This window comes from Lactuca serriola, chromosome 7 (assembly GCF_051521515.1).
Source record: "Lactuca serriola cultivar US96UC23 chromosome 7, Lser_US96UC23_V15, whole genome shotgun sequence".
NCBI classification, from domain to species: Eukaryota; Viridiplantae; Streptophyta; class Magnoliopsida; order Asterales; family Asteraceae; genus Lactuca; species Lactuca serriola.
In genome coordinates this window covers 94,500,187-94,524,555 of record NC_136414.1, presented here as the reverse complement: position 1 = coordinate 94,524,555, position 24,369 = coordinate 94,500,187, and the positions used below count along the sequence as shown (strand labels likewise).

General features: G+C 37.7%; 2 long non-coding RNA genes across 2 annotated transcripts; one reads left to right on the top strand and one right to left on the bottom strand.

Annotated features, from left to right (window-relative positions):
* The first annotated feature begins 605 nt into the window (after positions 1-605).
* On the top strand, positions 606-12,281 carry LOC145063135 (uncharacterized). The gene is made up of 3 exons (XR_013687848.1): positions 606-898; positions 1,526-1,606; positions 12,124-12,281. It is a non-coding gene; the product is annotated as an uncharacterized LOC145063135 (long non-coding RNA).
* LOC145062496 (uncharacterized) lies at positions 2,888-5,281 on the bottom strand. Its single transcript, XR_013687582.1, has 3 exons — positions 4,607-5,281; positions 3,696-3,753; positions 2,888-3,155 (listed from the first exon to the last, which is right to left on the bottom strand). It is a non-coding gene; the product is annotated as an uncharacterized LOC145062496 (long non-coding RNA).
* Positions 12,282-24,369: the final 12,088 nt, after the last annotated feature.

The window sequence follows — 24,369 nt, the reverse complement described above, 5'->3', positions numbered from 1 at the left end:
ACAACAGTTTTAAGAAATCAAACTGGTATAACACTGATTTTACCTGTTCTAAGTAAACCATTTCACACCATTAAGGCATCATGCTTTGCCGATGGGATTTTCGAGAGCATTTTTGGACTCAGGGTATAATCTATTATTTAATTTCACAATCGAAATATTTTTAACAAAAATATTCACAAAAATCGTGAAAAAGGAAAACGCGAGCCGTTTAGATGTAAAATTTCAAACACAATGTTCCGGAGATCCGTAACTCCAAAAATTAATCTGTTTGATGTTCCGAAATCCTTGAATTAAACTCTATCTAATGGTACTCTCGAAAAAAAAATTCGACTCACGGATCGCGAGGCACCCGGTTTTAAGTGGTTTGGCAATTAAAAGAGGGAATAACCCATGTGGGGCCCACATATGACTTAAGGAGCCCAAAAATCTCATTTTTCCCTCCTTTGTATCATCCCACTTGACTATATCTTCGCCCCCTCTCCTTCTTTGCGTGCAAGTTTCACTAAGAGAGTATATGATGAGTTGGAAGTATGGGCTTACTTGTGTTGTGTGAGGGGATTTTTGGCTATAAAAAGAAGCTTAGATCACCTCCAAAATCACACCTCAAACTCCGGTTTTCTTCTACATATCTAAGATCTCCATTGTCTCTCTCTAAAGCTCTCTCTATTCCTCTCCCGGTATACCACTTAACACCACCTAAAAACCACGAAACACCCCCATTGCTACCAAACATCTGCTTGTGAAGTTCCTCAGCCCCCTCTACCTTTGAACTTGCCGGAAAAGGCAAGAAAAATCGGCAGCAGGATGCTGCTGGACATTCTCAATCTTCATAGCATCATCGTCACTGCCACCTTGCGCCACCGACTTCCGCCACCTCCAGCAATCCATACGGTTGTAGGTAATCTCCAAACACCCCCTTTAATCATTGGTAATCCTTCGTAAATCATGAAATAACCACAGTACAATCGCTGCATTTTTTTTTCTTTGTTTCCATGCGAGGGACGACGAACAGGAGGCAAAGTGCCTCCTTTTATGAAACACAATGAAACCAAACTTTAAAACAAATTAAATACTCTTAGTCCCTCAACTTTCGAACTTGTACAGATTTGGCCATTCCTTCATTTGAGATTAATTATTTTAACCCCCAAACCAAATACCCTTTCAAAACTAACCCTATGTAAATGAAACTTGTATTAGAATGTGCAAAAATAACCACCATTTGGAAAATCCTTTTCAACGTGACCCAAATTTTAATAAAACAAATTATTTATAAAGTTTTTATATATTCTATTTATTTAGTTATCTATTTTAATATCGAATTACTAAAGTTTTTATATTTTTAAACTTAATTAATTTTGGGATTATTTACAAATTTTGGAAACTATTAAAAATAAATATTCTTTATTTAGATAAAATTTATTTAATTATTTAAATAAATTTTGAATCGGCAAAACTAAGGAAATTATTCAATGAAGCATTATAATACCAAATCATGTCCAAATATTAATATATAACGAAATTGTAGGAAATCGGATTAAACCCGGACATTACGACATCAAGACAAAACATCCCAATTTTCAAAACAACTCGATAACTGCTCGTTAAGGTGAGTGCTACGGCCCTACTTTTGCATTTTTTCGGGGGGGGGGGGGGGGGGGGGGGGGGGGAATACATGTATTACTTGTATATCTAGTATATATATCTATTCTCTAAATACTTTGTTTAAACAAACAACACCATCGTTTTTATGCAACATAAATCACATGAAAATAGTATTTATTACGCTACTACTTACGGTACGGGGAATCTAGTTTGAAGGGCCGCACATGTTGTTGGATTTCAGAACAGCTTAATTGCTAAAATGATTTTGCCCTCGGTGTTTCATGTTTGGCCCTCGTCTATGCATGGTAGTATGTGTACTGAGTAATATTTATAATACAAAATACACAAACAAAAAATCGTTGATTAATTTGTGTAAATACTTTACCAGTTTTAGAAATATTTGTTTAAACGCTTACATGTTAAGTAAACAAAATCGTTATAAACCTCATTAACTTCATATGTTATGTTGTTAAGATGATACAACTAATGAAAATAACATATACATTCCGACAAAAATTGTGCTATGATTGTATAGCCGGTTATCAACTTGGTAGTCTAATTATACCTCATACATACACAAACATATATAAGTTTATATATTTATACGAGTTATAGAGGTTGTATCTTAGGCTAGTTTATGTGCTTGTACTCAAGGTTTTATAAACTGTTTAAACAAGTATCGTACACTTTACGTGTATGCTTATCAAATATAGTTGTTGTTTATCTGTTTATCCGTATCTATGATTGTTAAGTTCAACCTTGGCAGATAACATTATCCATATATATGCATGTCTGTTTATCACATAAATATATAGGTTTATACATTCATACAAGTTATAGAACTTGTATCTTAGGCTCATACATGTTCCTGTGTATACCATACTAAGTTTTGTCAACTCTTTAAACAAGTATCGTATGTTTTTATGTGTATACTTACCAAATATACTTGTTGTTTATCTGTTTATCCGTATCTGCGGTTGTTAAGATCAACCTTGGCAGATAACTTTATCCATATATCCGTATGTCTGTTTATCCGTATCTGAGGTCGTTAAGTACAACCTTGACAGAAATCTTTATTCGTTACCCGTACGACCATGGACTTGGTTTCTTTCAAAACAGTTTTTAAGTTTGGAATTACTATAACACCCATAAAATTCAAGCCAATTTAAAACTTTTTAAAACATTTAACACCATTAAGTTATTACAATTTATTTTCAAAATAGTTTATGCATTAGAGTATCCCCAAAATCAATCATGAAAATATGAGGAGGTGCACAATCACGCCTTCACCTTCCCGCGGTCATCAGAAATACATAAAATAAAATCAACAACTGTAAGCCTAAAGCTTAGTGAGTATCCCCAAAATACCAAATCCATACAAACATAACCATTTCATATAACAAATATAGAACAACATGCATAATGAGCCTTCAACCAGACTGGACAGCCTCGTAGGGCCTACAGCCTATCTGCACCACTCTCGAGCCTTCAACATGACTGGACTGCCACACAGGGCCTACAGCCTATCCCGAACTCTCACCGGGTATGTTGGCCTACAACACAAAGCAGGACCGCCTCAACCGAACCCCCAATCAAACAATCATGTGCACACAAATATCATACGCTAGCACATATCATATAATAGTCAAACCAATCTAACATATCACTAATCATTGCAACATCCCAATAACCGGGATATAGACCTAACCGGTCACTAACATAGCATCATCCTATAACAGGACAATCATGTGCACATAGAGATCATATAACACTAGCATGTATGTATGTATGTATGTATATATATATATATATATATATATATATATATATATATATATAACAGTCAAACTGATCTAACAAATCATAAAGCATAGCAACAATCCATAACCAGGATATCGACCTAACATGTTACTAACATAGCCTCATTCTATATATTAAGATACCGACCCAACCGGGTCACTAAAGCATGACAAATCACCATCCTAACTACCAGAATGTAAATAAGTAATCATAACATGCAATAATCCGAATACAATCCATAAAGGGTCGGCCTTGGTGCCTTTGACCCTATTGAAATAATGAGAATAACTCACCTGACACTGCTGAAGTCCCGCCGATAAAACTTCAACTGTTGGTTGACAGATTCCCAAACTGTCAACATCAAACAACACCCAATTAATAATTGGATTCCAAGCCCAAAGTCCAACTCACACACTAAAGGTTCAATAGTCAAGTAATAGGCCAAAGCCCAACATATGGCCTAATTTTCTAAATTGGGCCTAGACCTCTACATGGTCATAATTAAAGGCCCAACTACTTAGTCCAGCCCAAACATTTGGCATTTCCAATGGTCCAATATCATATTATCATCAAGGCCTAAACATTTTATATGAAACCCATCAACATATTCTAGTCCTTATTATTATTCCTGGGTGGCCCATTAATAATCTAATTACCAAAGCCCAATAGAAAGGCCCAAATAAAGGCTCAAGTGAAATTAGGGTTTCATATAAAATGACAATTAGGGTTAAGTGTTTCTCACTTAACCCATTGAGGACTTAATCCATTAAATCCATTTTTGCCTTAAGTTAGTTTGCCAATGATTATTATTTAATATTTCAAGTTTATCAAATAATTCCAGTGTGTGTCCCGATCAATTTCCACAAGTTAGGGTTTTATGCCCTTAGGGTTTTTCTAACCCAATACTACTTCATTAGTCCATTGGTTGGGCTTTTAGATCACATTGGGCCTTATTGGCCCACTAGGGTTTTTTTGGGCCAATTAGGGTTTCATTGGTCCCACATTGTCCAAACATCCCCCAAACGAGGTCCAAACACAATCAAAGAACACCTCCACCCGACACGACGCCGGTGGTAGCAGCCACCACCTCACGATGGTGGTTAGGGTTTCATTTCATTATTCCAATTTCTAGTTATATTTTACAATGCTAATCCCAGCTAAACACACACAACCACTACTAATACAAACACATATAAACAACAACCTAGTGGTGGTCGGCGGTGGTAAGTGGTGGCAGCCACCACCTTACGATGGTGGTAGTGGCTGATCTTGAGGGTTCCAGCCAACAAAACCAAGTACAACACACATACACATACGCCTCTGACTTGCAAAATAGACCCAACCACACACCTGGTGGTGTTTGGCGGCAGCAGGTGGCGGTGATTAGCTTGATTCTCAACCCAGAAAATCCCCGGTTGCTCACAACCATGCAGCAGCGAACACGTCAGTCCATCAGCCTCCGACGGTCAATCGAACTGCCCACAATGTCTCCGACAGCAGTAGTGTGGCGGTGGTGTTCATGGCGAATCAACGGCCATGCAAATCTTACTCGGCGTCCCACAGATTCATCTCAACGTGAAACTCTTTGTTGTTGTCGGCTGAAGGAGGAGAAGGAGAAAGGTGACGGCTTCTTCTAGTCGCTGTCGTCGGCGGCGCAGCAGCAGCAGTGGAACCAGCGTCTTCAACAACAATGGAGACAACGACACCTGCCAAGTGGTCATCTGTCGTCGACCAGAGTTATTCGAACCGACAGATTTTTGGTTCCAACATAGATGGCGGCGGCTGATGGTGGGGGAAGGAGGTTGGCGGTCGGAGGGGAAAAGATAAGGGTGGCAGCGCCGATGAGGGGAAGACGGATGAAAGATCATCCAGGCGGCTGCACATAGGGTTAGGGTTAGAGAGAGTAGCGATCGGTTATATACCCCGATTCCTTTGAACTTTTTCCCATACTAACAAAAACAGTCCCTCCTTGTATTATTTCTTTCAAAACTAATCCAGAATTTACTATTTCGACCCCTCCTTCTGAAAACCCTTACAATTCAAGTCCAAATAATACCAAAAACCCCATGATTCATGAAAATCTTTACAAATTAAGTCCCACAATCACACTTTAACCCCTAGAGATTCAAATCTTGTCATATGGCTCCCCGAAACCAACACCCCACTAATTATTATTTAATTTTGAGATCTAATAATATAAAATAATCATAATAATTACTTCCTGGGGTTCCTGATTTATTATTTAATTACTCTTCTTAAAATGGGATGTTACGACTCTCCCCCACTTAAATTTGATTTTGTTCTCGAAATCGTTTCTTATCATTCTTACACGCCAAACAACTTGAACTACTTGGCTACAATCCCGAGTGAAACTCTAGCCTCTCCAAGGCAGCAATGTCTAACCATTGAAGGGTCCTAAAATCGGGAAAATAAACAAATCCCTTACAATATGATCACGCTTAATCCATCTGAAATCTAGAGTCTCAAAATGGTATGCCGTCCTGACAGACCGCCCATACTGGATCATTGTCGAGTTCTTTGCACTTTTCTCCCAACTAGCTACTCAATTGTTAATAACCTGGGTTCCCACCCGAAATAGAATCACAATTCCCACACTGCTACCTATAACTCTCTCCTCGATAAGAGATTAGGTACTCTTTCTAGAGAAATTCGTTATGATATCCAATCCATAGCGATATAATGAACAACGAGATGTAAACTGGGTAATGACCCCTTTTGGATCAACATAACAATGTTTCCTTTAGTTCGCTGAATCACATACATATAATGACCGGCTCATAAGCTCAAACACTCATACCTGGGCCAATCAGCGTCGGGCTGGAATACCAGGCATGCCTACGACGGGTCCATCCGTCAAATCCTGACATCACCAAATCCAAGGGTAAAAGTGATTGCTATGTGTCCAACGGTAGACTTCTATATCAAATGGCCTTAAGCAATCCATTGCTTCCCTGATCTCATAACTGTAGTGACGTTACCATAGTCTTATTACTGGCTTAACCAGATCTAATCCATCTGGGTAATTTCCGAAATCCACTCCGCGGATTTCCATATCCTTACCACTACACCCGAACTGGTGGATACTATTATTCCTTCCGCATTCTAACAACACGCTTATGCCATCTACCAACCTAGTGAATGCTACGGCTACAACCGCAGTTTCACGACACTCTATCACTATCTGACCGCTAGTGAATGCTACGGGTACCCCGCAAGCTTACTACACTTTCCATGCTAACTAATCACTAGTGAATGCTACAGCTACCTCTGCAGTCTTACAACACTTTCCAACCGGGTCAAACACGAACTCGGCCTAACACACAACTGAACTAAATTCATGGCTAAAATTCCAACCTAATTTCCCAAATTCTACTATCAAGCACTGAGAAGGCGCGATTCCCATGCTGGGGAGTTTTACCTAACTCCCAACTCACACAACCCTCAAACCTAACAGTCACTTGGGTGGTCTTCCTTCCTGACCACGATGCGAAACTTATCCCGTTTTCAAACCAATCCTTCTTCCGAATCCCGCGATAATTCTCCCCCGCTTAGATTCGACTAAGTCTTCAGAATACATTAAAGTTTGACAATTCCCAATCCTTCTTACTTTCTAACGATTGATATGATGACAAGTAGACCCTTCAAACTAGTATTCCTTTACTAGCCAACCCTAAAATAATCACACACTTCTAATAACTAGATGAACACTTCCTGAATCTTAAGGAAACCCACAGTCTTGAATGCTCGAATTATTCTGCACCCAAATCTTGAAGTCTAAAGATAGATACTCTTAACTAATGTCTCAACAACGAGCTACTTCCCTTGGCGCTTTCCTCCACCGGTTAATAATGCTTACTAAAACCACTGATTCATTACAATGCTGAATAACCATCTTGTGGAACCCTTTCCGCAGACCTCCCATATAATACCCTTCTTCCCAAAGTGCTCCAAAAAATCTCCCACTCTCGGCTCTAGAAATCATATCATTGAGGGTCTCGCACCCTTACTCACTCACCTGCTCGATCATCCACAGCTGAACTAAAAACATCCTTCTCCCTAAATCAGGCTACAACTACTCCCAAGACAAAGTCTACAATCCTAAAAGTGCAATAGATCACACAATCAATCCTAACCACCCAATATAAGAGATCCAAGGTGAACCAGACTTCACAACACACTTATGCCACATCGACCCATATGCGCTTACCGGTGCTGAAATAATGTTGTCTATCCCTGCCACCTACTAACCCCATGATGGAATACAACCTGATCCTGGGGTCACAAGCCTGTTCACTCCTTTGAGCTCGAAAAAATGAGAGGGCACAGTTCTTGCCCTACAAAACGACAATCCAATCTATCAATTAACCATTCCACTTCCAGCTGCAAAACCCCAGCTGGACATAGTCATCACTCCTTTCCGGAGTCCCTGCGACTCTCATTCTGTCCTCGAGCAAACCCCCGAGCCTAAAATCTAGAAACTCATGTGTTAGCCTCTCCCGCTCAACCCGCAGAAACATAACGAGTACAGGTCATCTTTCTCATCCGAGATAACTGCAACCCTCTGCTCATCAGAACACGTCCCAGTAACAAGTTCCAACCAGTCCTTCGCCCCGAACCTCAGCAGGTTCAGAGCGTGCCTGACCTTTTGGTCAATAGGACATGAACATGTGAAGCAACATCCCTCCATATCATATGGCCACCTCATGGGTATAATCAGGTCTTAAACCCTACCGAAGGTCAGGGCTTCACGTTATCGAAGTCCCGATGTTGGAAAGCCCGACTGGCTCCTCCCCCTGCCGACGTTAAAGTTGTTGAAGTTGTTGTGGCGGCCGTCTTAACAATGGTTGCATAGCGCTCGTCGAAATACTCAACCATGGAGGTCTTAATAGACCCACACATCTCCGGTAACTATCACCACCTTTTATCCCTCATAGGGTAAAAAGAACGGATAAACTTTGACTCATATGTTTGCTTAATTTACTCATCAAATCACATACAACAAGACATTTTATAACATCAAGTTACTGGTGTGTTTACGTATCATCAATGTGCAACTAACTTGTAAACTACAACTCATATTTCTTTGATTCAAGAATATAAGATATTATCGTCTCACAATCGCTCGTGATAAAATCCATGAAGTGATTCAAATGAGCGTGGGTTTAATCCAACACTCAAATTCTTATTTCAAGAGTATTCATGAATGTTGCAACAAACTTGTGTCATGTCTAAGCACTTAGACAATCTACAGTCAAATTCATGATCGTCTTGCCTCATTACTTACTTCCAAAGTATGATCGACTGTGGATGTTTGAATAATCTTATTATTCGGGAAGTAAAACATGCGAAGTGAAACACAAGAATTAAACGATCAAATATTGTCTCAAAACTTTTGAATATAAATAAAACACTTATTATTTAATCACCATATTGATTAGAACTAATTAACTGTATAATGTTTCGAACAATCAACTTAATACTTGAATTAAAACAATAGTTATCCCATGCTCCAATCATGCATACAATGTTCACCTGTGGTCCTTTCTTTACAAAGTAGATCAATTGAACACATTTCTAATGATACTCATTTCACAATTTCCTAATCCTTATCACAAGTGTAAGAATACCAGATTCTTGCCACTACTAGAATCTATTAGAGTCTATACATACATGCAATGTTACTTTCGTAATGTCACAGAGACTTAGCTAATGATGTTACAAAGTATTCCATTTGAGAATGCTACCACGCAATTCCCTGGCATTGAAGTCTCACATTCAAAGAGCATTACTTGAACATCTTTCTCGTATTAAAGTTTCTAATTCACACAAAGATTCTTAATGTCCAACTCCCATTATGGAACCATTTCCATAATTGTCATATGACTATCCATTCTAAATAGAATCCTATCCACTCAGAATTATATCAATATGGTCGATATTCTTATACCTCCAACTATTCAGGAGCAACCAATCTTCAGCGAACCTTAGATTGTCCTTGACAGTTATTTAACAACTTTATTCATATCAAGTTCTAGTCCTTTTCCCTCTTAATGTTCTAGGCATTCAGAACAGGCGAATATTATAACATATGCAATCGATTCTATACCCAAAGCATACGGTATATGATCCATAATGTCTCACATAAAGATATGATACTAGACCAGTCTCTTGCTATAATTTTTCCATATATAGAATTTCAAATGTTTAAACATTTCAACATGACATTCACATATATCCATGACTAAGTTCCATTAAAATTTCAATCTAATCTTTTAGATTCGAAATGAAGTACGAGTATATTCACCCTTAAATCCTACTATAGCGAGACAACTTTTCAAACTCTACTTTGCAAATTAAAACTTTGTTTCCTATATATATATATATATATATATATATATATATATATATATATATATATATATATATATATATAGCATTGCTAACTTGTAACACTCAACATAATAACTGTGCTCCCACTAGCATAATGATTACACACTTACAAGCATAACACTTATGCTCCCACTAACTTTGACATGTATCTAGAAATTAGTTGGACTTCTAGAAATCAATACTTATTGACTTTCCTACCAAATTTTAGACTCTTGATACGAGATGCTTCGATAATCCTTTATCTATGCTTCTCAAGTTCATACACCATTCATTAGACAACTCACGTGTGTGTCTAAACCTTTTCAGAACTTATTGTGACAACTCGATATTTCAACTCTTTGTAATGACCTAAAAAGTCAAGTATTGTAACCACCTTTGAGTTAATAAAATTAACTTTGATAATAAAATGTCCAAAAGGTTTCTATTTAAATTCCTGCTATGATTAATGTCATTAAACCGTGACGGTACGTAAAAAGAACGCCCAAATCCGACTTCGTATATTGAAGTTATGATTTTTCCAAGTTCGGCTTAGCAGTAGACAGCTAAAAACTCGAATCGGAGATCGAGCGACTTTTGGCCGGAATGACCTAAACGAGAATCGAAGGTCTCATCAATCGTAATTCAGCGGTAAAAAGTCTGGCAAAAACCAACGTCAGATAAAGAAGTTATGAATTTCTAAAGAAATTCCTTAAACACGACCCTTTTAAAAATAAATACTAATAATAATTTCAAAATTTGCCGACGGAGTCTAAACGAAAGTTGTAGAGCGTAGTCTCACCTACGCGTGGATATAAAGACCATCGAAAACGGAATTTGTATGAAGAAGATATGAATTTTAGAAGTTTATTAATTAAATTAAATAAAAATTTAATTATAAACTCTTGGTATTATCCGAAGGGAGTCAGCAGATAGGGTCGAAGTACGCCCTGCATACCCTCGTACGCCCCACGTACTCAAGGCCAAGGCCTCGGATCGTCCACGTCCCGGTCTATGCGAAGTAGTGTTGTCCCATCCGAAGTCCGAGGCAGTCGAGGACTCGGTCATGCATGACGTACGCAACGCCCCACATACCCTCGTGCGCCCTGTGTACCGAGGCGGTTCCCAGCCCCTATAAAAGGGATGCGAGGGTTCCGAAGAAAGGGCTCCATTTCTCTCATTTCCTTTGCGTTCTTGCCTCGTTTTCCGTGCCCGTTCTAACCCGAAGCCCTGGTCATTTTGCTCAAGTCCCGAAGGTCGATTTTACTCCCGAGAATCCCGAGAAAAATCCGTTTCCCGAGACGAAACTCTGCCCGGTTTCCATCTCGCTTTCTTCAAACTTTCAAAGTGAGTTCATACCCCTTAATTAACCTTTTAAATGTTCTATAAATGCTTTTATATGCTTTCAAGGGGGGAATACAAGTAAAACACACGAGTATCATCGTGTGTTATATAAACAATTTTTATATGCTTTTATATAACCAAATCATATGTGATTTATAAACTTTATAGGGAACTCTCGTACATAAAATATGTTACAATAGCATTCTATCTTTTGAAATATAAATTGTTGTAATGCATGTATAAACTAAACATTTTCTTAGATTATATGTATACTTGTCTATCTTAGGCTCTACAAAAATCTATACTTTCGTAACAAGTGATTCCTTTTCTAGGTATTTCTAAACAAACGAGACACACTTTTAGAAAACTATAATAGATATAGTTTTATGAGGAAATTGCTAACTTTTACATACTAGAAAAACGATTTTCAAGAAGTCACTTTCATATACAAGAACAAGCGAAACATTTTAACACATAAGTCTGTTTTTATACCACGGTTTGTGAGACATTAACTTCACGTACGTTCGAGTACACATTTCAAGTCCTGTATTATATACCAGAATCCCTTGGAGGGGGAGCATGGTGTTTGTGTATAGATCTATACGGTCTTGACAACCCGCGCCTTGACTGTTAGCTACAGTCCATCATTTGGGGTGACAAACGTCATAACATTCCAACGCCTGAAGAACGTTGTGTATAGGCATTCCGAGTCAATAGTATGGTTATAAAACTCACATGGGGTATTAAAAATGCATTGATTTACGAGGTTTTCAAACGTATTGGTTATTTTACACTTACATACATTTAAGAAACAAACATTGGTCTTGAGAGAAAGCTACTTTTATACTAGTGGAAAATATAGGATTTTCTAGAAACAAACAAACAAGGACAAAACATCTCATTTCATAACAAAACTTTGTCATTTAATACATATGAAACTCACCAGCTTAAATGCTGATCTACTCTTTTAAAATTACTTGTATGTCCCAGGGATTCAGTAATTTCAGGTATCAATATGCTTTTGAAGAAGGGATGTTGCGGCTCCAGTTTAATCTCATATTTTGACATCATATTATAATTGGTTTTGAACATGTAACTTTTGACAAATGTAAAGTTTCAATTATATATATGATGGTTGTATTGCTTTCTTTACTATGTATTCATTTGTTACGTTACCACATGAAGTCATCCGCCCCCAAATGTTTCCGCCGTTCAGGTTTGGGGGTGTCACACTTATAGAGATGAGTCCCAAATGTTCAAACCTTTTTCCGTTTCTCACAATTCGAAATATGAAGGATGTCTTAATCATACTTGAATTTGAGAATGCATTTATCACAATTGCTTACTCTAATCCTTTAAAATCTACTCGTGTAAGTGTTTCCTCACAATCATTTTCATGATGTAGAGAGAAACCTCTTACCACTTAGATTTTTATGGTGTATGTGTTCCTATCTATGTGAATATTTCATTTCTAACCACTATTATAAGACAAGGTTTATGACAAATCCAAACTCATATGGAATGAACTTTCTTATCATAATTTCTTGCCATTTGACACCACAAAGGCCTATCATTGCTTCCAAGTTATTGAGTAGCTCACCCTTACTAACCAATGAACTTTCACTCATCAAGGTGCTTTTCCCTACACAGTCAAATGAGAACTCATAGGACTCATATGTATAGTCAACTTAAGTAGAATGTCATAAAAACAAGAATGTGTCAACATAATAGGTTACAAACCTCAAGTCGTGTGCTGCTGATAAACAATAGGTATATTCTTGATTAGTTATTATTCAAGATCATCAAGACTCCCACTAACCTATTGTCGTATAAGATTTTCTTGTCAAGAAACATTCCTTGACAAACAAATATTCAAGAGTTAGTGTGGATTCTTATCAAGAAAAAAACTTCATATAATCGGTCCTTGTTTTTTCCAAAACATCACAACTACCAATATCAAATGTGCATGAGAAAGAAAACTTTTCTACTCCACATTTCATGATGTGTTATAAACCTACATAGGACATGTCACTCAAGACACAATCTTGGAGTTTAACTCTAAGACTTAATTTTGGAACGAAGTATGACTCACCTTCTTGATTTAACCATTTCAACAATTTCTTATACCTCTTCTTAGTCATGTAAATGCACTAAGGTGTACTTTGAGGATCAATTGTAACATGGTTCCATAATCATTAGGATGATCATAAAACACGACACTAAAGTACTCTCCTTTCCTTCCAGATTGGAGAAACTTTTATCTTTCTGCCTAATTGATTTTTCTTATTTGTTCCACTATACATTGAAATTTTATCAATCATTCATAATTACACTTAATCTTGTAAGCATAACCATATTTACTGGACTTTCAGTAAATCGTGATGAATAGACTTTATCATCCTTTGTGGTGGATCTGAACAGTGCACATCAATCTATACTAGATCCTCTATTCCTTCACTTGACTCACATATATATGTGAACAAGGAATTAGTCCTAATTTTCCCATGTACCAAGATTTTCATACATCGTATAATTTAAATCACATGATTACAAGTTTCTATCCAATTGAAACTTGGGCGATGAGAATCTTTTCTTACTTAGAAAATTATGACAATACCACAATCGATATAACAAATAATGAAACCATTTTCAACTTTGTTATTATTAGAAACATTAAAAAAAACAATTCTCACAAATGTCATTGCAAGGAAACATAAATAAGATCAAATCAAAACTTTATTTATTTATAAAATGCAAAAAACTTGTCCTTACAATGCAAATACATATGCAAACTATGTTTCTAAATATTCTTAAGCAATCTATCATGACTCCTAAATAGCAGATCAAAAATCTGATCATCGAACCATGCGATCGAAATCCATCTCTTCGCGACCAGACTCAACTCACTCTTCCTTTAAGCTTCCTTTCTTTTCTTTAATCCTACAAAACATCAAAATGCGATCTTATCACATAATGTATTAAGAATCTATAAATATGAACTTAATAGAGTTAGATAGTGGACTTACCTGAAGTAGAGTCATACATTTTGACTTTTCCATCCTGACGATCCTTCAGGTAGATACAGCGGTTTCGCATCCAATGCCGCTTCTCTTTGCAGTAGAAATAAAACTGACTCTTTTGGAATGGCGCATGGGGTTATCTCAGACTCGGCCTTTCTCTTATGATCAAACTTTTCGATCATGACCGATTTCTCTCACTTGGGAGAAGAAACCATTTCTGGACTATCACCTTTGTCATTGTTAAGGTCCATGGAAATTTAGGATGCAGTGCTTCCATTCAAATTTGCTTTACCAGTGCCAACTCATTGCTGATTCAGCAGCAATTAGCAAATATGTAAGATCGATAAGGGTCAAATCATGATCTGTCATATAGTAGTCTTTAACAAACTAACCATACGACTCGGTAAGTGACTGAAGAACCAAGTCAACATCCAACTTCCTCGAGAAAGTGATACCCAACATTTCCAACCTGTCAATATGCAACTTCATCTACAAGACATGAGCACATATAAAGTTTATATCTTCGTGTTTGTTTGCCAATAGGGCTTGAGTGACCTTGAACTTTTCAACTCGACGAACATGTGAGTCAGGAAGAATAATTGGAGGAGGTGGAGGAAGTGAAGAATGATTTCCAATTCCTTGATCAAAACTTGGAACATCATCTTCATGAGGAAAGCTTTTTCCAAAAGATTTCAGAAGACCATAGTTTTCAAAACCAGCTAACTCAAAAAGGGATAAATTCAAGTTAGTTGATTTAGTCCTTAATATAACACCCAAATGAAATATTAAGGCTAGGACCCAACACAATAATTCACAATTCAGAAGAGGGATGTCGTAATCCAATTGTAAATTATTTTAGGTAGGTAAATAGTGATTTACCAATTCCACCATGAAAACAAAATTTTAAACGAATTAAGTTTTAAATGAAACTCCTAGATCTTTTGAGATTCATTAAACTTTTAAATGGCATGTTTAATCTTGATTATGCCCTTCGAGTTTGCTACTGGGATACCGAGGATCACGAACAAGGTGTGAATAACCATGCAAATTAGTTTGGTACACTCAAAGTCATTTGTCATCTAATCAATGTGCCAGTTAGCCACACATGCTCCATTAATCTTTGATAATCTAGAAGCTACCCATTTCCATCCTTCATTAGTCTCATATCAGTGTATCGGTTAAGCACACACGCTCCACTAATGACCAAGAAGGTGCAATGTGCAATTTCATGGATTAGCACCAAATTCACATTTTTCCTAAGTAACTAAGATTGGGAATTTATAAAATATTTAGTTACCTGTATTTCATTATACTTATTAATGAAATTTTGTGTCCTATCCTACCCGTTTGGCTAACGACTCTCCACTGGTCAAGAGTGCAGTGGGTGAGAGTGGACACTCATTCAATCGTCATTTTATAGGTAATTTCCTTAAACACCCATTATAGATCAGCTTTGTGAATGAGGCCAACTAAACTTTTAATTTTATATAGTATAAGAGTGTATTTTACACTGTCAAAATACTAAGTGGTTTAATCTATTAATAAATTTACTTAAACTTAAGTCATGTCATTATGGATTTATTAATTCTCTCTTTTAATTAAACACTTAATTAATTTAATAAAACCATAACGGTGTAATTTGAACTATTCAAAATATCAATGTTCTATATTTAAGATTCCAAAATTAAGCCTATTTAATTAATTTTTAAGTTACAAAACCAAGACGTGCACTTTTGAACATTTTCAAATTACTTGGGTTTTAGAATTTAATATTTCATAATTAAGACTTTTTAAATTCCAAAACTTGAGGGAAAATTTTGAAACTCTTAAAAATCTTTTAGATCAAAATTTTAAACTAATAAAATAATCATATAATTTTATATTTTACTAATTTGACCTAATTCAACTCATATAGCAAGACAATTCAAATCAAATGATACAAATAATCAACTTATCATATAATCAAATAATTATCTTAAAATTTGTCAATTTATCTTTTAATTAGATCAGGATAATAACTACCATATCTGAAAAATCTAATTTTATGATTCAAAATAGTTTGTGGTAATGATCCTAATCCAATTCAGGCCAAAAACTCGAAAAATCTGCCAACAGGCGGTCCAACTCGTCAAGTCAGGGCATGGACTCGTCGATTTCATCACCAGACGATCCAACTCGTTAAGTTCCCACATGGGACTCGTCGAGTCTAGCAGTCAGAGGCAAAAAAAAAACTTTTTCAGCTTTGAAAACAAAACAATTACATCAATATAACAGAAAACACCCTAGTCTCTGATACCACTGTTGGGTTTTGAGCACAATAACATCACTATGGTGCACATTGAACCCTAATGCTTTGGAACTAAGTTTTCTTAAGTTATACATGCAATTTCATTTTATCCAAAGCCTATACCCTAGCTAGCATGCAATTAGAGATATACAACATAAAAAATAGTTAGATGGATACCTCTTTGTTGTAGCTTGTAGTTCTTGGCCTTTTAAGAACTTAGTACCTTAAGTGTGATAACTCTATTATGGTACAAACACCAAAAGCAAGAAGAGGCTTATGAGAGAGAGGTGATGAATCACCAAAATTAGCTAGGGTTTCATTATGGAATAGAATGCATGATTTTGGGAAGCTAGGGGTTACATTTATAGTGTGGAATTTCTAGGCTTTCATACATAAAACTCTAATTTACCTAAACCTTTAGGTATTCCAATGATCCATATGATAGGCCCTTTGGACTAACTTTTCATGGATTCTCGCATAGTTTTAGCCCATCCCTAATCAACCTGGATCATTAGTCCAAACTATAAGTATTACTGATTTACCTAATCAGTCCCCAAAAATTTAATCAGTCTCTTTTGATCACTAAACTAATTCCAAATTAGTTTTCTGATCAATACCAATTAAATAATATGATTTCTTAATACAACATCGTACTTTCAAATGAATGAAAGCACATTGTCATTTTTGCATGCAACCTAATATTTCAATTATAATTGTGAGAGTCAGATGCCATAAAAGGATCATTTTCAATTCCTTCCATAGTAAATTATTATAATAGTGAAAGTAGAATGCTATATCATTACATTGTCTTTGACCAACACTTCAATTCCTTCCTCAACTATCTCTTTCGTGAACCTTAACATATAGTAGCCACACTTGATAGATCCGGGCTAAACTGGACACTACACAATTACATATAAATGACCATTGCAATTGATCCAAAAAATAAAGTTAAAGCTGTAATTTCAATAAGGAATTAAGTGTTGACTGTAACATTGAGCCAATTTAATTTAACCCTCCTGTTGGATCCACTTTGTGTAGCATACACAACCATTTCCCTATAAAAAAACATTAACACATAGGTATTTATTGTATTCACATCAAATTTTTTGATAATCTAAATTACTTATGAATCAACAATTTGCTTCAACTGCATATTGAAAATTCTAGAATTCAAGGAATCAAGATAATAGAAAGTATCCGATATCATGTCTAGTACACCTAACACCCAATGTCTTATACAAAAACCACAAACGAAATTAAGTCAAATAACATAATTGCAGTCATTTTCAAAATAAAATAGCCAAATCAAACCCAGGATTGTAGGGAAATAAGATGATGTCATTTCCCTTTCTAGTAGACAACCGATCTGCAACACCTCAACTTCATCATCAATATTCTTAGATTTCCCTTTACACATACTTGGTGAGATTACAGTGGGGTTCACAAAGCAAATTCCATGATATCTTTCTGGCGGGCCATACTTGATTTTTTTAAACAACACCCTGTTATCATACAAACACTAAATTGATTAAACAACTTTTGTATCCAGAATAGTTACTTAAATTAAATTTGTTGCACTTACATCATATAACACACAATGACAGCACCAATCAGCTCATCCATTGTAAAAACTACTTCAAAATCATCCTAATTTAAGTACGTGTAACTAACTTACCCACAAAGATTGTTCTCACTTTGCACTTTTATAGAATCAACCTTTGTAACTTGTCCATTAGCCATCATTGAAGTCATTTTCAAAATATTACTCTTATTTTTGGGGTGCAAAGTTCTTCATGTATGACATTGTAATGGGTTGATTTGTGTAGACCCACTTGCATGTGGTGCATTAGCCTTTAGACCCATTTGTTAATGAAAGTGAGAGAGAGACATGTAAACACCTCTATATCAGGTAGGTTTGTCCACTTGTAGAGGTGTGCTTGAGAGATGTATAAGTGAGTGTGTAAGTGTGTGTTAATTATGTAGATGTAGATATATGTCCTTTTTTGTAACACCATATACATTCAATATATCTCTTAAACACCCAAATCACCATGTTCAATTGTGCAAGCTTTAATTCCACATGCCAAACCATGTTCTTTGTCACAACAATTGGTATCAGAGCGGGTCTTCAAGATCAAGGTGATATTTGAAGAACGATTCTCAGTTTGGCAAATTTTTGTCGCAATTTGATCAATTTTGGTGAGTCTCTCTCCATGATCTCTCTTTGAAGGGTCATGCAAAATGGTTTGCGCTAGGCTTTCTATGTGATTTGTTTGGTCTTAAGTCTGTAATTGCATTTTTGAGTTGTTTGTATTTTGTCTTGTTCACGACCGTAAACACGTTTACGGCGGCAAACTCTGTTTGCGGTACAGGCGAGTATATAAGGACTAGGAGTTGGTCATTTGTATGGTTGGATGCCAGATAGTTTACGGAAAGTCTTTGAGTTGTACCAGACGGTTATTTGATATAAACGTGTGCAAGCTCAATTCTTATTCATATTATTGTTATTCTCGACTTGTGATTGTTTGATTACTAGTGAAAGATCCAGATCCGGACCTAACAACTGGTATCCGAGCGTAAAATGGTATCAAAAAGTCATTCGATCGAGATTTTGAGCGTTCAAGTTGTCATTCTCACTGTTTGATCACTGACTTCTACGTTCTAGGCTTTGAAGGGACGTATTTCATCTGAAAATCGAGTTTTGAAGGCTGTTTGAGAGTTTACTGCCAACCGTAAACTCAGCTTACGGTCGTAAAAGGAGACACTCAAGAACCGTAAACTCTTAACATTCAAGCACCGTAATCAGGATCAAAGAACAGCAAACTCATAAACCGTAAACTCCAAAACTGTGAGCTTATATCGTAAACCCGGTTTACGGTCGCAAACTTATCTACCTTAAACTCTGTTTACGGCCGTAATCAACTTAATTTTTCTTTCTTAACCGTAAATCTTTTTGGAACTTCAAATCACTTTAATTTCAAATGGATTCTCAAAGTCAAACTCATTCAAGAACTTGATGTTGTCATGGGCACTACTACACGCATTCCAAGGTTAATGTCTGCTGAAGGTTTTCCCGAGTGGAAGTACAGAATAGAGAAACACATTAAAATGAAAGATTTCAAGATCTGGAGAAGCATTCTTAGAGGTCCTGTCAGAGTCACTATGACAGTTGGAGGTCAATTGATTGACAAAGCTATTGAAAACTACACTGATGAGGAATTTGAATTGGTTGAGGAACAAGAAAGAGCATTAGCCACTTTAACCATGGCATTATCTCCTGATATTGCTCAAGGTTTTCATGAGTACACTTCAGCTAAAGGTCTATGGGAAGCTCTTATTGAGGTCTATGAGGGCAATAAAGATATGAAAGAGAGTCGGCAGGACATGCTAAGACATAAATTCAACATGTTCAACTACATTCCAGGAGAGACTCTTGAAGCTCAATTGTAAAGGTTCACTGCTCTCACAACTGACATGAAGATTTCAGGGATTTTCTTGACCAAGTCAGAAATCAACAAGAAACTTCTGAATGCACTTCCTCGATCATGGGATATGAATGTTGCTGTGATTAAGAAAACCAAGGACCTGAATCGCCTCACTCTTGCAGAAATCATGGCAGTCATCAAAGCTTGTGACATTGATGAAAAATAGAGAGAAATTAACCATATGAAGTCATACTCCACTGCAAATCTTGGAGTTTCATCCAACAATGCTCTATCGTCTTTCATGACTTCCTCAGGTCAAGCTTCCACAGTTCAACAACCTCAGATTCAAACCTTCAATGTTGTACCATCCATACCTCACCATCAAACTTCAAATGTGACATTGGTCATTCCACAAACTATTTCTGCTCCCAATGTGTCAGCTAAAGCTTCTTCTTCAAACACCAAAGAATCTGATGAAAATCTGGCTCTAGGCACTGGGCTAGTTAACTCTTACAATGACTTTGTAGCTGGAGATCTTCCACCTCAGCTATCCTTTGCCAATTTAGACCAGATACATCCTGAAGATGTGGAGGAAATGGACATCACTTGGGAAATTGCCATGGCTGTTTTCAGAGCCAAATAATTCGCCAAGAAGATCGGGAAAAACAACTGGGCCATGAATGCTGACAAAAAGGTAGGATTCAACAAAAGCATGCTGAGATGTTTCAACTGCCACGAGCCGGGTCATTTTGCTCATGATTTCCCAAAGCCAGATCGCAGAATCCACAACAACAGGCAGATGGTTGTAGTTGGAAACAATCATGTAGGAGCTACAGCCAATGGAGAAAAAACTATGGTTGCTCAATCATTTGACTGGGAGGACCAAATTCAAGCCTTAAATATTTTAGGGCCAGAAAATGCTCACCTAGCTCAAATTGATGATGTTGCTTCAAAGAATAATGATGCTGATCCCGAGGCAGAGATGGTGGAACTACAGCTTGCCCTAATGGTATCTACCTCTTCCGAGCCCAAGAAAAGCGAGGTAAATCTACCGTCCTGTTCGTTTGCCTGCAAAGAATATGTTAAAGTTCTTCGACATGAAATTCAAACCTTACGTAAGCAAGTAGAAGACCTTAGATATGAGGGTTATCAACTTAGGAAAGGACAAAAACCCCCTTAAGGCCCAACTAGAAGCTAAAATAAAAGACTTTAGAAGAATTTAATCAGAATTCAATGAAAAATGTGAAATTTATGACTATACTAAGAGACAACTTGATGTTGTAACCAAAGAACTTGATGATTTGAAAATTAAAAGTGGAAAAATAGATGTTAGTTTCAAAAATTATTCTACGTCAAGTAAGACAGTCGAGTCCTTATATGAAACACAATTGAAATTCAAAGAAAATCAAAACAAGGGTGTAACGCCCTGTCTCTGGTATGTGTTTTCATGTTATTTATTTAGAAGTTTTCCTGAGGGACTCGGCGAGTCTATATCCCGACTCGTCGAGTAGAGACGGGATTTCGAGCATGCGTAAGTCGGCGACTCGACGAGTCTATATTCCGGACTCGGCGAGTCCGCCTGTCTGGAAGAAACCCTAAATCCCCGAGTTTGCTCACTATTTAAGCAATGATATGTGCCCCAAACTCGCCTCCTTCACCCTCAGAGAGCCTGTGAGCAACCCTAAACCATTCTTTGTGTGATTAAAGTGTTTTGTGTGGATTCTTGAAGTTTGAAAAAGGAAAAGAAGAAAGGACCAAGAGGAAGAGGTGTGGAGCAAAGATCCAAGGCCAGAATCGGAGTTCATTGAGGTATATCTCGGAATCTCTCTGTTTTGTGCTTAAAACCTCCATTGGAACACCACTAGGACTCATTTAATGTAAGTTCCAAGCCTATTAGTTGTATGGATGCCTTGATGGGTCGAGATATCCTTAGATCTGTTCACTTAGGGGTTGTAGAGCCCTGATCTGTTGCCTTTTTCGGAGTTGCGTTGCATGAGAACCCAAGATCTAGCCTTTATTATGCTTTTGAGCCTTTTAATCCTTATGGATGCTTATGGGCACGTAAAGATAGAATCTTTACGTGTTAATCGAGCCTAGGGATCCCAGATCTACAAGTTACATGCGCTGGATTCAAGCAGACTCGAGTTCATAGTATCTGCATGCATGCGACTCGTCGAGTCGTTCTTCGGACTCGGCGAGTCGAGCCGCGAGTCCCCGATTTTTCCCCCTTTTTGAGTGATTCCGAGTGGGGACTAGTGAGTAGTAGAATGGACTCAGTGAGCTGGGGTCAGACTCAGTAATGGAGGGACTCGACGAGTTGTTCATACAACTTGGCGAGTCTAAGGCAATCTTCTTAAGTTCAAGAACAACTCGTCGAGTTGTTCATACAACTTGGCCAGTCGGATGAAGATGGCCTGAGTTCTAGAATCGAAAGGAGACCCGTCGAGTTGATGCCATACTCAACGAGTTGCAGCGAACAGGGTCGAGAAGTGAGAATAGGGACTCGACGAGTTGGCGGCCCAACTCGGCGAGTCAGTCAACTGAAAGTTGACTTTGACCGGGAGAGTTGACGTTGACCAGGGGTAAAAGAGTCATTTTACCCCAATACAGTTATTAGTATTTGATTGAGTGTGTTTATAGGATGGTAGCTGGGGAGATACCGAAGCAGCAGCAGATAGCTTCGAGAGCCATACACTCAGCAGCCAGTTTACGAGGTGAGTTCCTTTCCAGTAGGAACGGGTCTAAGGCCATAATGCCGGCCCGTTCAATTAGTAGTAGTTCCCGGACTTCGGTTTGATGCAGTAGTTAGTATGTTTGATGCCTTCGTGGCTCAGACAGGTTTGCGTGTTAGGTGTCCCGGGTTATGGCCCGAAACAGTATGCAGTATATCTTTTGTGTTTGTTGATATGTTTATGCTATGCTTTGCTCAGTAGTTCCGGACCTCGGTATGATGCAGTCAGATTCAGACTTTGTTCCGATGCAGTTAGTTCCGGACTTCAGTCCGATGCAGGAGGCAAGGCCTCAGTAGTTCCGGACTTCGGTCCGATGCAGTTTCCGGACTTCGGTCCGATGCAGAGGGCAAGGCCCTAGTCAGTTCCGGACTTCGGTCCAATGCAGTTTCTAGACTTTGGTCCGATGTAGTGGGCAAGGCCCAGTAATTGTTATATGGTTGTATGGTATGTGGTAATTTGGAGGAGCTCACTAAGCTTCGTGCTGACCGTTTCAATTTTGGTTTCAGGTACTTCCGCAAGTAAAGGGAAGAGCTCGGGACGATGGCATCGCACACACCACAACTTCAGTTTTTGTCCTGGGAGATTGTTTTGATACTTAGTTTGATTGGATACAGTTTTATCACGACATTTTATTATGGTTTGAGATATTTGACATATGGTTTATGATATGATGTTCAATATACGGCTTTTATTATTATTATAACAAATTTTTTTTGGGTCGTATTTTTGGGATGTCACAAGTTGGTATCAAAGCCCTGGTTTGAGGGATTCGGATACACTCTCATGTGTGTCTGGACTCAAACTAAGGGAAAGATAAGAAGGTTTTCAAAAGGAAAATGTTTTCAAAAGAAATTTTTGAAAAAAGCTTAGAAAGAAAAGTGTTTTGAAAACGAGATAAGGGTGTGGTGCATGCGATCAGCCGAGCTCAAGTAAGTACTCCCAAATGACCCATACAAGTTTATATTTAATTGTTTCGGTTTCAGTAGAACAACATGCTAGTATAGGACTAAGGATCTAGGAGGATGCCTTATGTGCCTGCTTTGTGTGTTCCAGCTTTATGAGAATTGTATGATAGCATCAAGTAGACAACAGTAGGATAGCCTTTTTAGGTTATGCCTGATAGCTCGAGCTTAGCATTGTATGCTAGTACAGTTTCTCATTAAAATGATAGAATTGCTTGAGTAGTTCCCGTGTCCAAATGCTACTTGCTTTGTGCTTTTTGGGACTCTGAGTGATGGGAGTTAGCCGTTAGGTGAATGCGCCACAACACATGTGAACATGGTTGAATAATCTCAGAGTGTTGGATTTGGCCCTACTATGTAGCTCTCGTTTGAGTCTAACCGTTGTGGGGACGAATTCTGTACTCGAAGGATTATCTGAGCCTCGCCACATGTGATGGCATTTATGTAATGACTAACTGGCATCACAGGGAGGCCTTCAGCAGCTGAGGACAGGTAAGGGTTGAGACAGATATTTCCCTAGGGCAAGCCTAGGATGAGTGTAGTAGAGATCGGTAGCAGTAGTAGTGGTTAGGTGGAGTCGAGGCAGTTCTTGAGGAAAGTACGGATAGATATGGAAGGTAGTAGGGGCCCATACTATTGGAAGTAGAGGATCTGTACTGACATTTATTGTAATGTGTTTTCAAAATGGTGGTTTTACGCTCTAGACCAGCAGGCGGCAGTTCAGGCGCTGGAGAAGGATCGGGATCAGGCTCAAGAGTCGAATAATTGGATGAACAGACCAGAGAGTTCTTCACTTTAGAAGTCACT